At 37.8% G+C, this 15,936-nt stretch overlaps 1 pseudogene; it reads left to right on the top strand.

Moving 5' to 3' along the window:
* The first annotated feature begins 2,866 nt into the window (after positions 1 to 2,866).
* On the top strand, positions 2,867 to 5,125 carry LOC149220456 (cullin-1 pseudogene; annotated as a pseudogene).
* Positions 5,126 to 15,936: the final 10,811 nt, after the last annotated feature.

Here is a 15,936-nt window from a genome sequence, read left to right as displayed (position 1 = left end):
GTATTTCATCTTACCTCCATGATAAGAATCCAATTTTGAATGAGAATCTTTCCCTTTCCCCTTCTTCGACTTAACCATTAAGGCATGATTCTCTTCATCATCCATCTTTGTTGAAGAGCCATGTTTGTTGTTCCTCCTAATCTCCTCCTACATCAAATCCCACCACAATCGTTCCTAATCCAACAGCTTCTCCCGAACATTGACAGAGTCCTGATAATTATGCCAACTCTTTGGGAGCCCTAGAAGAGTAAGACTCACTAGATCATCCTCGGCAACCATGATTCCAACACTTCCAAGTTCATCACGACATTGAGTGAACTTGGTCAAGTATTTTTGAATAGTCTCTCCTTTCTCCATTTTGATTTTTCGCAGTTTGTCCTTCAATGCCAGTTTCCTTTGGTCATGGTTGTCCTGATACAAGGCCATCAATGTTTTCCACATAGCGTATGGAGTTTACTTTCCATTTAGACTCAAGATAATGTGGTCTCAAACTCCCTCAAGGATTATCTGCCTCGCTTTCGGCACACACTTCTTCCGTTCGGCCAAATTTTGTGCATCTAATGTTCTTGGCTTAGGAATTTCTTGATCAACGAATCATTTCAAGCCATTATCCTCTAGCACAGCCTCTATCTTGTCCCTCCAGGCTATAAAATTCAAGTTTCCTTCCAAGACATACTCGAGCCACAAACTGTAGAACGCCATGAGCCGATCTAGAAGTATGTATTGAAAATTCAAATTTCACCTGTAACCCAAAAATAAAAACTTCGAAATCTCATCTAGCATATTATTCTTAGCTCTGATATCATGTAGAAAATCCTATAGATTCACAAGCTCATGCATTTTACTGAAGAACAGGACAAGAATCTACTTCTACTTTCAACTAGCGAAAGCCAATAGATCGATGAAAAGAATATGAACAAGAAGAAGACACAACATGTATCTAGGGAAAGCCAATGCTCAAAACCCCTCTATCTGTCTTGCATATCAGAAATATGAGTGAAAATACAAAGCTTGTTTTCACCAGAGCAATTCCGTACAAGTATGCTCAACTCTCTCAGCTCAAAAGCTAGCTCAAGCCAAATCCTTAGCCTATTTAGCAGCTCTCAAAGCCTCGAATCTCTTGCATAATTCCTAGGATGAATAGCCTGTATTTAAAGGGAATTCATCCTTCCAAAACCGTGTAATCTAAAGATATGTTCTTCTCTATTTACATGCATGATCTATACAACTCAGTAAATCACACAACTCATAGTATATTGTCCCTGCACTCTAGTCTCAACTGGGTCTTTTTAAGAATTGACATGCATGAATTTCTGATGAGGGAATCTTCAGTTAACTACAGTGACACTTGTGGATGCACTAGTGCACCAACTGACTGTTAACTCTTTATTAGTTCCACAAACAATTTGGAACTAATTTAACTGAACATAACTCAGTACACTCAGTTATCTAATTTACAACTCAATTTAGACTCATATTGGACCCCTAAAACTTACGGATAACACATACATGCCTCCAGAAAGAATCCCAACTCGAAATTCTTATGCTAATTAAGTTAATTAAACTTAATTAACTATTTACAAGTTGCTATGAGAATAGAATTCGATTTTAATTCTCAGTTTAATTCAAGGACAAACTAAATTGCAATTTCTTGTTGCCATTTCTCAACATAAGTTGTGTATGAGTTCAATGCTATTATGAATTTTTGACAACACACTATGAGATTTTTCTCAAGTTCCATGCTTAATAGTGAGCTTTTGGCAATGCATTATGAGTTTTTTGCTTAATTATGTAATTTTATCCCAATAACATCTCATAAAAAACTTGCAAAGTGTATCTTTGAAAATACAAACATACCACATACTCATCATGTATCCAATCAACCATTATGTTACAAGGAGAGGCCATATCCTTGTGGGTGCCTTCATTTTCGTCAAATGATGCCCAATATGTTAGTGGGAAGCACCACTTCCTTGCGGATGCCCACTATGTTAGTGGGAGGCATCACTCCTTTTTGGATGCCCCTTATCGCAAATCAATAAATCAATTATTGTTTTAATATAACGATTCACTCCCTTACAAATACCCCATTTCAATAACTATAAGGATCTAGGTGGAGGTGGAGTAAGTAGGTTGCCTTATGTTGATTGTCTCATTAACATATGAATAATCAACCATTATGTTAGTAAGAGAAAATCTCACTCCATTATGGATTCACCCATTTTATTGACCATAAACATCATGCCATAGTATAGCTAGAACAAACACATAATTCCTTGTCAATCCCCACTATTTATGAGCACCATTGTAGATTCCCTTTAATAAAGTGTGACTTTCTCTTATATATACTCCCATTTATATAAACATAAAAATCATATATAGTCCCATTTATATAAACATAAAAATCATGGTATATGGGAGAAAAAGGCCTTACTAATTTGTGGAGACTCTAATTTACACAAAAATATAATATATTAAAAATAGAACAAACGCATATTCTCATCATAATATAAGATAATATGAAAAATTACTTAAAATAATCTTAAAAAAAATAAAATATAAATATATATAGTTTAAAAATAGCACCATATAGTTTACTTCTCTATTATTATTATTCTAATTATGGGCATAATGAAATGAAATTAAAATAAATATCATGAACACGCGACGTAACCTGCCGACGGGACATTCACATGCCGGGCCCACATAACCCAGCCTTAACGATATTATAAATACAAAGTTGCAATCACTCGTTTACCACAAACAGATTCTCAACCTTCTCTAGAGTGGAGCGCGTACTCTGCTATCATACCTTCTGATAACCAAGTATTCTCTCCCTAAGAAAACAGTTAGCTTTGGTTTCGAAATGACGAGGAGCAGTGGAAGTATCCTAAACGTGCAGGAAGGATGGGCTATTGTCAACAGGGCCGTGAAAGACAAGAGGTTTGATCTGGAAGAAGGTTGGGCTTTTATTTACAAAGCTATCGTACAGCTGAGTAGCCTGTTGGAAGAAGATGTCAACTTTGAGGTGCGTGTGGACGACAAAATGGCTATTTACACTGTCGTCTACTATATTCGCGAGAAACCGGAACTCTATAATAGATACAGGGATTCCATTAAAGAGTACATAACCTTAACGGTTTCACCGGCTTTGAGGGAACAGACTGATGACCAATTGTTGCCGAGAGAACTTATCAAACGCTGGAAAATTTTCAAGGCCATGCTCCGTTCCATGTTCGCTTTCTTCCAACATTTGGATGTCCGGTATCCCTCCGTTCTTTCAGTCAGAGAAGTTGGAATCGAGTACTTCCGAGACCTTGTTTTTCGGGAAATCCGAATTAATGTGAAGAATGCGGCGATTGTTCTTATTGATGAAGAGCGCGAAGGAGAGCCAAGAGATGAGACCCTTTTGAAAGATATTGTCGCCATTTTTCTGGAGGTTGACATGGATTTCTATACAAATGATTTTGAAGTGGCCATGTTGGAACATACTGCAGATTTCTACTCTCGGAAGGCTTCTTCATGGATTTTAGAAGATTCCTATACGGACTATATGTCAAGGGTGGATGAAGCTTTCATACTCGAGAAGGACAGAGTTGCAAGATATTTGCATAAGAGCAGCGAGCAAAAGGTATTAGAGAATGTAAAGAATGTATTGTTTTCCCATTTGATGACATATCTTCTTGAGGATGAACATTCAAGATGCGCTTCCTTGCTAAGGGAACATAGATATAAAGATATTTTGAGGATGGGGAGGCTATTTGATAGTGTACCTAATGGATGGGAATCAATTGAAAATATTTTTAAGCAGCATGTTATTAGTGAAGTAACATCACCTGTTAAACAAGCTGAAGATGCTGTGCTAAAGCAGAATGCAGGCAGAAGGGATAAAAGTTTATTGTTGCGGGAAGTGTTTGCGTTTGTGAGGAAGGTTATAGAATTACGGGACCAGTATACGAAATATGATGTTGATGTCTTTCAGGAGAATAATATTTTTTCCAGCGTTTTGAAACAAGTATTTGAGGTGTTCTGTAATAAAGGAATTGCAGGAAGTAGCAGTGCTGAGTGGCTGGCTACACTTTGTGATACTGTACTTGAAGAGGATAGCAGCAATGAAACGTTGAGCAGAGACGATGTAATTGAAAATGTGGTGGAATTTGTAGAGTATATCTGGGATAAAGATCGGTTTGTTGAATCCTACGGAGAAAAACTAACTCGTAGAATTCTGCTCGGCAAACGTGCAAATATTGGTTATGTGCAGATCATATTGTCAAAGCTGAAGCAGAAATTTGGTGATCAATTAACGTCAGAGATTGCTGGTATGTTAACGGATTGGACAGGATCCCAGGAGAGACAAAGTAAATTCGATACATATCTTAAAAATAATGGAAATATACATCTGGGAATGGAGTTTACAGCTACAGTGCTGACAACTAGATTTTGGCCAACATACAAGTGCCCTCACATTAATTTACCTCCAGAGATGGTTGGATGTGTTGAAGCATTTACAGACTATTATTCCGCAGAAGCCCAACATCAAAAACTTAAATGGATATATTCCTTGGGATCCTGTACTATAATTGGTAAGTTTGATAGAACATCAATAAAACTGATAGCAACAACTTGCCAAACAGCAATATTATTGTTGTTCAATGCCTCTGAAAAGTTGAGTTATTCCAACATCAAAAAGCACTTGAATTTGGCAGAGGAAGAAATTGATGGACTTCTATATTCACTGGCCTGTGACAAGTACAAAATTCTTCTCAAGGTTCCAGATACAACCACGGTAACTGCATCAGATGACTTCAAAATCAATTTTAATTTTACAGATAAAAAAGGGAAGATAAAACTTCCAATGCCACTGCTGAGCGACAAGAAAAAATCATCATCGGAGGAGGATATTCATAAGGACAGACGTTTTGTTATTGATGCATCGATAGTACGCATTATGAAGGCAAAAAAGGCTTTACAATACAAAATACTTGTGAGTGAATGTGCTCAGGAACTTGAAGGGCTATTCAAGGTAGATTTCATGCAAATTAAAAGGCGGATTGAAGATTTGGTTAAAAGGGAGTTCTTAGAACGAGACAAAAAAGAGGTGGATTTGTTAAGATATATACCTTGAAGAAGCCTATGAAGATAGCACGGAAAGGTGTTGAATGCGTTGGTTTTGCGTTTTCACTCTGTTGTTCTTTATTTTCGTATCATTTAATGTATCATTTAAACTAGATTGGATATCTTTCAGGAAGAAAAGAAGTGGTATCAATGTCCATTCTTGGGTTGAGAGAAAGTTTTTTGTTCCATTTTATTTATCATATTTTATTTTGGAGGATCTGTACAAGGAAATTCAAAATTGTTGTAAATAGGTATTTGGGAAGTTTCATGGAAGTTATAATAATTTTGAGAATATAAATTTTGTGGAACATTTTTTGGTATCATATTTATTATTCTATGTAGTGTATTGTACTAAGAATAGTGTCATTAGAGATATTGTGGTATTTTATATGTTTTGTTATAATAGCTATTTCTAGAACTATTGTAGAAGTTATATACACTTCAATTTCAGCCCACAATCATTATTATGTTTTTTGTGGACATTTTTCTCTGTGTATATTATTTCCAAATTAGGGTTGTAGCATTGTATATGACTAATATTGATAAATTTATGTCATTTTAATGTCACAACCTCAAAACTATAGTTAAGCAAGGGACTTCTATTAAACATAATATTCTCAAGTTTCTATTTTGAAATCCTAGATTTCCTACTTATAGTGGGAGATAACATTCAACATGGATATATTATCTTAGTTCATTGAAGTGTACATAGGTTTATATTCAACTTATGTGGAAGAATCCTACCCTATAAGATTTTAAGTATGAAGAAAATCGCAAGAGATTGTTACTTCAAGTTCAAGGAATTCTAATGCTCATTAATGTGATTCAATTGTTGAAGTAGTCTAGACAAAAGTACTACTTTTAGATAGTCAAGAATAAGAATACATGAAGCACCTTAAGGAATGTTAAAAAAGGGAGAGAGAACATACAATACACCATGAAACTAATCACGAGAACATTGATAAGAAAAATAGACTACATCACAAATTTATGAAAATAGACAGATAAATTTGAGAAGGATTCCATTAACAATAATTACATAGTGTGGCCAATTTAGAGAAATCTCCTTCTAAATGTTAAATAGGGTTGTAGATTCTTTAAGCCGAATAGTGTGGATATTTTCAATTGTCCCTATAAAGATAGATTTAGAGGTTGCTACTCGATTACATGTTCATGGTGATTAGTACAAGTAGGTTATATCGGAGTTATAGGAGAAAAAAATTAGGATTTCGGAGTATGAAGGATATACATTAGATAGTGATGGTTTACTACAATTTCACGGAAGGATTTGCGTGCCATTGAATTAAGAAGTACTTCAATTGATTTTCAGTGAAGCTCATCGAGCCATATACATGTCACATCATATTGTAAGAAGATGTGTGCAGAATTGAAATAAATATTTTTTTGGAAAGGGATGAAAAAGGATATCATGAATTTTATGACAAGGTGAATATAGTGTTACCAAGTAAATGTTGAACTTAGACATCTTCCATGACTATTGCAAGTTCATGCAATACCATAATCAAAATGGGAGGTTATTTTGTTGGACATCATTATGGGGCTACTAATGAAAACAAAGAACCATGATTCTATTTTTTGTGAGGGATAGATTGACCAAAAGTGCTAAATCACACTAGAATATTTTGTATTGGTTCCCTTGAGGCCTTGTAGACCCCACTAAAGTTTAGCACAACTTATTATCCCAAAATAAATGGAAAAATGGAGAGACTAAGAAAACCATAGAAGAAATGTTCGACATGTATGTAATGGATTAACAAAGAATATGGAAATAGTTTTTAGCAATGGTGGAATTTGTATACAACAAAAACTACCATAGTCCCATTAAAAAGGTATCATTTGAGGTCCTCCATGGAAGATATAATGCTCCCTCTCATCACCTTGGAATTCTCCAAGCTCATGGAAGGTGTTACTTTTAGCTAACCTAAACTCCATGGTCTCATTATGAAAATGGGATTACACAATTTCTTATTTTATAAACTTGTTGGAATTAACTTTATATAACAACATTGCATCGTGCTCATTAACTTTCTAGTGATATGATTCTTATCTCAATGTGACCTTTGGATGGAGAGATATGCCCCCTAAAAGTATAACTAATTAGGTGATGCCATGTAGCACCCGCGTGGCCATTGAGCCCTTCATAGCTTGAATCCCTCATGCAATTGGCCAATGGTTAAGCCCTTCATAGCTTGAATCCCCTCCATGTGGCCACCTACTTACATTGAAGACCTATATTAATAATGGGTCCCATTTCCTTCTCCATAGAAAATCAGGGTGTAGGTCCATTATTTTTCATTTATGTGACCATGGTCCTTAGCAAAATCGTGTATATGTCATACACAACCCCACCTTTGCATTAATGTGGCGTCCACATTTCTTAATCTCAATGTCATCATTTTTTCCCCATCATGTTGACATCATATTGATGTCACCTTACCCTGTGACATCCTTTCATGGTTCCATGTATCATCAGAAAATCCTCCCCATGACCACCCCAAATGGCCATTTCTACTTATTGTGTAGCACACTAATAAAATGCTACGTTAGATGATTCATGTCCCTCTAGAATCCTCAGGTGGTGTCCACGTAGCCTCACTAATCCCTTGTGGCACCTACGACCTCAGTCTAGTTAGTGGGTCCTGGTAGGCCTTACGCCCTCAACGAAAATCATGGATTTTCTTATATTTAGTTTAAGTGATATTTGATGGTGCAAGATATTTGGGTCATTGCCATAGGGTCATCCAATTCCCGATCCTTGTAAGCCGGTCATAGCCAAGAGGTCATTGCCTAAAGATACATATCCACACATACAAGAGAGAGCTATCACATACTAAAACTGACCTCTATTGAACCATAGAACTCTATACATCGAACTATACCCTTGATATCGACAAAACCATAGACCTCGAACTCTATGGAACCATAAACATCGAACCTTTCCCAAGAACTCGACCTCGATCTCTCTCCCTTGGTGGAGGTTTTCTACTTTTTCGCTATTATATTTGCCATTCAATTTACTTATTGGGTGGGGAGGTGGAAGAGGTTTGGAATATTGAGCAACGCAAGTCATTCATGCATAATTACATATATAATGATATTGATTTATGATATCTCTAATTACCAATTCTAGTTATTTCATCCTGAAATTCTACATCTCACTGAAAACTACTGCAACATATATAATCTATTTGTTTATTTCATTAGGATACGTAAGCAGGCTCGACCATAAGGCTCGTTAGGGGCTCATCCGAGGTTACGAGGTCAAGGGAGAGGTGAAATCGGTCATTTCCCGAGTGAAAGTGACCCAAAAACGACTTTCAAATTGATGGCGGCGATGGCAGCCTATTGTTCTTCAAGTTGATGGCGGTGGTCGAGTCATGCTTACGCATGATGGCGGCTTTTCTGGCACTTATTTGGTGGGGGGGCCCAAAAGATAGTTGTTCCTCTCCCTCCCATATGAATAGTGAGTCCCTACTGGGCCTTTAGTCGAGTCCCTACCAGGCCTAACCATATGAATGGTTAGCGTTAACACTCCTCTCCTGTTGGTCGAGCCCCCTACCAGGTCCTATCCTCACACGTTACCTCACCATGTGATGCCACTATGTAATCCAGAAACTAGCTTTGTACAGGGGAGTTGGGTTGTGAAACTCCGATTGTTGCGACTGACTACTTACTATGGCTGTGGATAAGGGTTCTCCTTGTTTCTTATTCAATCTGTTGGGGTGAGTTTCAAAGTGATAGGTGGATTGGGGAAGCGGTAATGTGCATTAGTGGTCTACCTGCAGTGGGGAAAGCAGGGCTGGGGAAAGCGACTTTCACAGGGCTGGGAGCTCTCCAACCATAAACTAACACTCACAATATCAGCTATGAAATGCACTCTCCTACCTAACAAATGAAATATCTACACTCACACTCACACTGACAGTACAAGTATATATTCTGCATATCCGGTTTACCAAGCAAAGGTAGTAGTGGATTCAGTTGATGAAGCACCACTAATAGCATATCCACTAGTAACAGAGTGAACAGCCGGGGTAGAAAAGTGATGTGGAGTTGAAGATTCAGATCCATAGCCCTTTCGAGAGCCAATGCAGCGGATTGAACAGACCAGTTCTGGTGTATGAAATCTCCTTCAAGATGTCTATCCCTTTAGTTCATATTCTTATTACTATTATGAAGTATCAACCTAATTTTATCCATATCATTCAACCTTCCCGAGCACGGAAACAATCTACTCAACAGTCTTTCCCAAGTAAGCTACTCCCACATAGTAACCTGGTAAGTTTACACCCTCTTTTGGTGGGTCTAGTTGTAACCCCCAATACCGACCCACTTCAAGTTCAAGGATTTCTAATGCTCATTAATGTGATTCAATTGTTGAAGTAGTCTAGAGTGGATATTTTCAATTGTCCCTTTAAATATGGATTTAGAGGATGCTACTCAATTACACGTTCATGGTGATTAGTACAAGTAGGTTAAATCAAAGTTATAGGAGAAACAAATGAGGATTTCAGAGTATGAAGGATATACATTAGATAGTGATGGTTTACTACAATTTCATGGAAGGATTTGCGTGCCATTGAATGAAGAAGTAATTCAATTGATTTTCAGTGAATGAAGAAGTACTTCAATTGATTTTCAGTGAAGCTCATCGAGCCATATACATGTCACATCATAGTGTAAGAAGATGTGTGTAGACTTGAAATAAATATTTTTTTGGAAAGGGATGAAAAAGGATATCATGAATTTTATGACAAGGTGAATATAGTGTTACCAAGTAAATGTTGAACATAGACATCTTCCATGACTATTGCAAGTTCATGCAATACCATGATCAAAATGGGAGGTAATTTTGTTGGACATCATTATGGGGCTACTAATGAAAACAAAGAACCATTATTCTATTGGGATAGATTGACCAAAAGTGCTAAATCACACCATAATATTTTGTATTGGTTCCCTTGAGGCCTTGTAGACCCCACTAAAGTTTAGCACAACTTATTATCCCAAAATAAATGGAAAAATGGAGAGACTAAGAAAACCATAGAAGAAATGTTCGACATGTATGTAATGGATTAACAAAGAATATGGAAATAGTTTTTAGCAATGGTGGAATTTGTATACAACAAAAACTACTATAGTCCCATTAAAATGGTATCATTTGAGGTCCTCCATAGAAGATATAATGCTCCCTCTCATCACCTTGGAATTCTCCAAGCTCATGGAAGGTGTTACTTTTAGCTAACCTAAACTCCATGGTCTCATTATGGAAATGGGATTACACAATTTCTTATTTTATAAACTTGTTGGAATTAACTTTAGATAACAACATTGCATCGTGCTCATTAACTTTCTAGTGATATGATTCTTATCTCAATGTGACCTTTGGATGGAGAGATATGCCCCTAAAAGTATAACTAATTAGGTGATGCCATGTAGCACCCGCGTGGCCATTGAGCCCTTTATAGCTTGAATCCCTCATGTAATTGGCCAATGGTTAAGCCCTTCATAGCTTGAATCCCTCCATGTGGCCACCTACTTACATTGAAGACCTATATTAATAATGGGTCCCATTTCCTTCTCCATAGAAAATCAGGGTGTAGGTCCATTATTTTTCATTTATGTGACCATGGTCCTTAGAAAAATCGTGTATATGTCATACACAACCCCACCTTTGCATTAATGTGGCGTCCACATTTCTTAATCTCAATGTCATCATTTTTTCCCCATCATGTTGACATCATATTGATGTCATGATGATGTCACCTTACCCTGTGACATCCTTTCATGGTTCCATGTATCATCAGAAAATCCTCCCCATGACCACCCCAAATGGCCATTTCTACTTATTGTATAGCACAGTAATAAAATGCTACGTTAGATGATTCATGTCCCTCTAGAATCCTCAGGTGGTGTCCACGTAGCCTCACTAATCCCTTGTGGCGCCTACGACCTCAGTCTAGTTAGTGGGTCCTGGTAGGCCTTACGCCCTCAACGAAAATCATGGATTTTCTTATATTTAGTTTAAGTGATATTTGATGGTGCAAGATATTTGGGTCATTGCCATAGGGTCATCCAATAGCCGATCCTTGTAAGCCGGTCATAGCCAAGAGGTCATTGCCTAGAGATACATATCCACACATACAAGAGAGAGAGCTATCACATACTAAAACTGACCTCTATTGAACCATAGAACTCTATACATCGAACTATACCCTTGATATCGACAAAACCATAGACCTCGAACTCTATGGAACCATAAACATCGAACCTTTCCCAAGAACTCGACCTCGATCTCTCTCCCTTGGCAAAGGTTTTCTACTTTTTCGCTACTATATTTGCCATTCAATTTACTTATTGGGTGGGGGGGGTGGCAGAGGTTTGGAATATTGAGCAACGCAAGTCATTCATGCATAATTACATATATAATGATATTGATTTATGATATCTCTAATTACCAATTCTAGTTATTTCATCCTGAAATTCTACATCTCATTGAAAACTACTGCAACATATATAATCTATTTGTATATTTCATTAGGATGCGTAAGCAGGCTCGAACATAAGGCTCGTTAGGGGCTCATCCAAGCTTACGAGGTCAAGGGAGAGGTGAAATCAGTCATTTCCCGAGTGAAAGTGACCCAAAAACGACTTTCAAATTGATGGCGGTGATGGCGGCCTGTTGTTCTTCAAGTTGATGGCGATGGTCGAGTCATGCTTACACATGATGGCGGATTTTGGGGTACTTATTTGGTGGGGGGGCCCAAAAGATAGTTGTTCCTCTCCCTCCCATATGAATAGTGAGTCCCTACTGGGCCTTTAGTCGAGTCCCTACCAGGCCTAACCATATGAATAGTTAGCGTTAACACTCCTCTCTTGTTGGTCGAGCCCCCTACCAGGTCCTATCCTCACACGTTATCTCACCATGTGATGCCACTATGTAATCCAGAAACTAGCTTTGTACAGGGGAGTTGGGTTGTGAAACTCCGATTGTTGCGACTGACTACTTACTATGGCTGCTAAATACTATGGCTGTGGATAAGGGTTCTCCTTCTTTCTTATTCAATCTGTTGGGGTGAGTTTCAAAGTGATAGGTGGATTGGGGAAGCGGTAATGTGCATTAGTGGTCTACCTGCAGTGGGGAAAGCAGGGCTGGGGAAAGCAACTTTCACAGGGCTGGGAGCTCTCCAACCATAAACTAACACTCACAATACTAGCTATGAAATGCACTCTCCTACCTAACAAATGAAATATCTACACTCAAACTCACACTAACAGTACAAGGATATATTCTGCATATCCGGTTTACCAAGCAAAGGTAGTAGTGGATTCAGTTGATGAAGCACCACTAATAGCATATCCACCAGTAACAGAGTGAACAGCCGGGGTAGAAAATTGATGTGGAGTTGAAGATTCAGATCCATAGCCCTTTCGAGAGCCAATGCAATGGATTGAACATACCAGTTCTGGTGTATGAAATCTCCTTCAAGATGTCTATCCCTTTAGTTCATATTCTTATTACTATTATGAAGTATCAACCTAATTTTATCCATATCATTCAACCTGCCCGAGCACGGAAACAATCTACTCAACAGTCTTTCCCGAGTAAGCTACTCCCACATAGTAACCTGGTAAGTTTACACCCTCTTTTGGTGGGTCCAGTTGTAATCCCCAATACTGACCCACTTCAATGAGTTTCAGTGTTGTACTTACCATAACCTACTAGGTCATACCCTATAGAAATGCTTATTCATTGACATGAAGGTCCAATAGGGAAGTAAAGGAGTGGTAGTTAGACTGTTGCACCCTTACAATCTAGGAATGCTCAATTAGGAATCTTGACAAATCCTTTCCCATAGTATTCTACCCAGGGCACAGGAGCCTCCGTAGCTCCCAAACCCCCTCTTCCTTCTAGTCTATCCGGAGGTTTGTCTATTAATTGGGGTTTTAGATTGAAGAACTTCACCACCCCAATGTCAATGTGGTAACACGTAGGTAGCATAGTCACTGGTACCTCCTCTTCCCCCAACTCGCAAGCACCTTCTGTTTTGTCCAATCCTATTGTAACCTCGATAACTATCCCATCAACTATTATAGTAGGTGAACTTGCTACTTTTGTTGGTCCTTATTCCTCCATTCCTATAGCTACTGCTGCTAGGAATCTTATCATACCAAGCCTGAGCTAAACCCTACTTATTTCTAGATTGATTTTCTTAATACACACGCCAACATTACGATATTGGAATTGATTTGCCTCTCCCCGCCCCGCTTGCTCGGGCAATCTTTCTCTTATAGAAAAAAAGTGGAAGATGTAGACAACACCTTATTATTTACCATATTCTTCTATATCCGCCTTCTTATCCTCTAGCTACGGTATCTTCCAAACGGGATCGAATTCTCTACTTTTATAATCCTTACTGTCTGTTGTTCATACTCCCCCTGCAACCATACTTCATCTGTTTGTACTGCATGTCTCTTTCTTCTGATTGTCTTCCTCTGTCATCTATTGCTACGCTGTTTATTGCATGAATATTCTTATTACTGCAATGTTGTTGCAAGAGGCTTCTTATTACTGCGCTGATACTGCAAGAGTCTTCTTATTACTAGTCAGTTATACTGTCTTGACATTAATTACAACCTTTGTTGAACAATCACTGTTCTTGACATCTCTGTTCTTTTTATGAATTACCTGATTGTTTATTACAAGCATTCCCGCTATGCCCTACCCCCTTTATGAATTACCAGATATTTATTACAAGCATTACCGCTATAATCAATTTTAGGAATTGAATTAGTTTCGGAAATGTGAAAAGTAAGGCAATTTTCTGACTTCATTTCCCATGCGTGACTATAGAGCATTCGCTTGTACCTCGCCCCTTCTCAATTATCCAGGCCAGCAATTGGTTTTATTGAAATTTGAAAAACAACGTCCTCTCCCTAGCAGTCGAGCCTGCTTGCGCATCCTCGATCTCCTTTCGTAAATTGAGCGGTTTCACTCCTCGAACTCAACTCTAATAACTATAACTAAACCTAGCCCCTAAAATATTGACTCTTATAACTAAACTCATTAATAGAAGGATTAGCTCTTAGTAATAGAAAGACAAGGCGAAAAAAAACAGCAATGAAGAAAGCAATTCAACAAGTAAATACACAGATAACAGAAATCAGGAGAAAAATAAATCAGAAATATATATAATCGAATCTACCACCGAATCAACCAACATCATCTTAACTTCACTCTTAATCCTTTTCACTTAACTTTACTAAGGGATGGAAAAGAAACAATCGCATAGATAAAAACATAAAAACATCTAAATAGTTTCTCATCACATCAATCAATAGGATACAATAGGAAAACATAGTAGCAGGTTCCCATACACCTAATACATAGCTCATACATCTTTTCCCCAGACCAAAAACCTCATACATAGAGAGAAAACAAAGGACTCGGAGGGCGCTTCCTGTAATCAGGAAGGAATATCTATTTTACGATGTTATCATCAATACAATCAATCAGAAACTACGAAACATAAACTAATAAACTAATAAACTACCAGAAAGAACTATATACAAGCTCTATATGAGATACATATCAACCAACCATACATCAATATCGAATTCAAACTAGGTATGGAATTAGTCACTCCGCTACCAGCTATGGAATAGTAAGGGGTGTCACTTTCTCTGGAACTAGAAAATATACTATACCTAGAACCCATTGGGTAAAATGCTACATGTTCTGCTTCTGAAACGAGTGAAACTGAAACTCAATAAGCTATAGACGCTTAAGGATCTGCTACCTCCACCCCAGCTATTGACTAAGATGCTTGTCTATATGATTTATATACACGATACCACTAGTTACTATGAGTGTTATCAGATTGTGACTTATCATATTGTGAAATGGAGACCATATTTTAGGGATTAGCACGTGCCCGGAAACGTAGAAGCATCTATGTGGTGTGAGACTACGCTTGTCTCTGTCTTCAATACCGTAGTATAGAAAGGAGAGGCCTGAGCATGCTAAGAAACCACTCATAATCTGGCATGGTACTGAGCAACCCCTATTGGTAATAGGAAGATTGCTATGCAAGATAGAAGGGTGGTCCCAGCCCTAAAGAGAGTAATAACTGCACTGACCTTCAATTGGCTATCGAATAATATATGCCCCTATCGAGCCTTTGCCTTTGCCACTGAGTAAGACTATGTCTTTACCTTTGCTTTTATAAGTCTAGCTGCGGTAAAGATTACATATTTCCACTTAGACCTTCATTGCTAGGTGAATTATATCTACCACTTAATCTGGAGCTAGGGACTCTACTACCGGATCTGTAGAAAGCTATGAGTCTTAAATAATAGGCTTTGACTCTTATGCCTTTGCTTTTTATGATGGAATCAGATCTTTGTCTTAATCTGGATCTATGACTTCAATTACTTTCATTCGGTCCGATCAACCTTCATAGCCTTTACTACCCTAGCATCCAATGCCTTTGGATTTGATTTATTTCTTGGACTGCATATCGATCTGTTGCTGGGTAAACTCGGTCTCTAATATAATATAAGACTAGTAGTAGTGCTGACACCTATGCCTTCTCCACTACTGAAATGAGTGCTACTATATATACAATGAGTGGATCTATGAGTAATGGCTTGACATCTGGAAGATCTGAAACTGGAGTAGTATGCTATGGCTCTGAATATGGCTATCAAACTAGAGGATCAGCTTCTGCTACCTATGCTTATTCTAGTTATGGATATTCTTCCTATAACCTTTCTCGTGTCTAATGCCTTGTTTGACTA

This window comes from Pinus tabuliformis, chromosome Q (assembly GCF_031772625.1).
Source record: "Pinus tabuliformis cultivar Carrire ecotype Pingquan chromosome Q, CPIR1, whole genome shotgun sequence".
Taxonomy (NCBI): domain Eukaryota; kingdom Viridiplantae; phylum Streptophyta; class Pinopsida; order Pinales; family Pinaceae; genus Pinus; species Pinus tabuliformis.
Note: the sequence above shows the minus strand (reverse complement) of the source record. Positions and strands in the feature narration are given on the sequence as shown.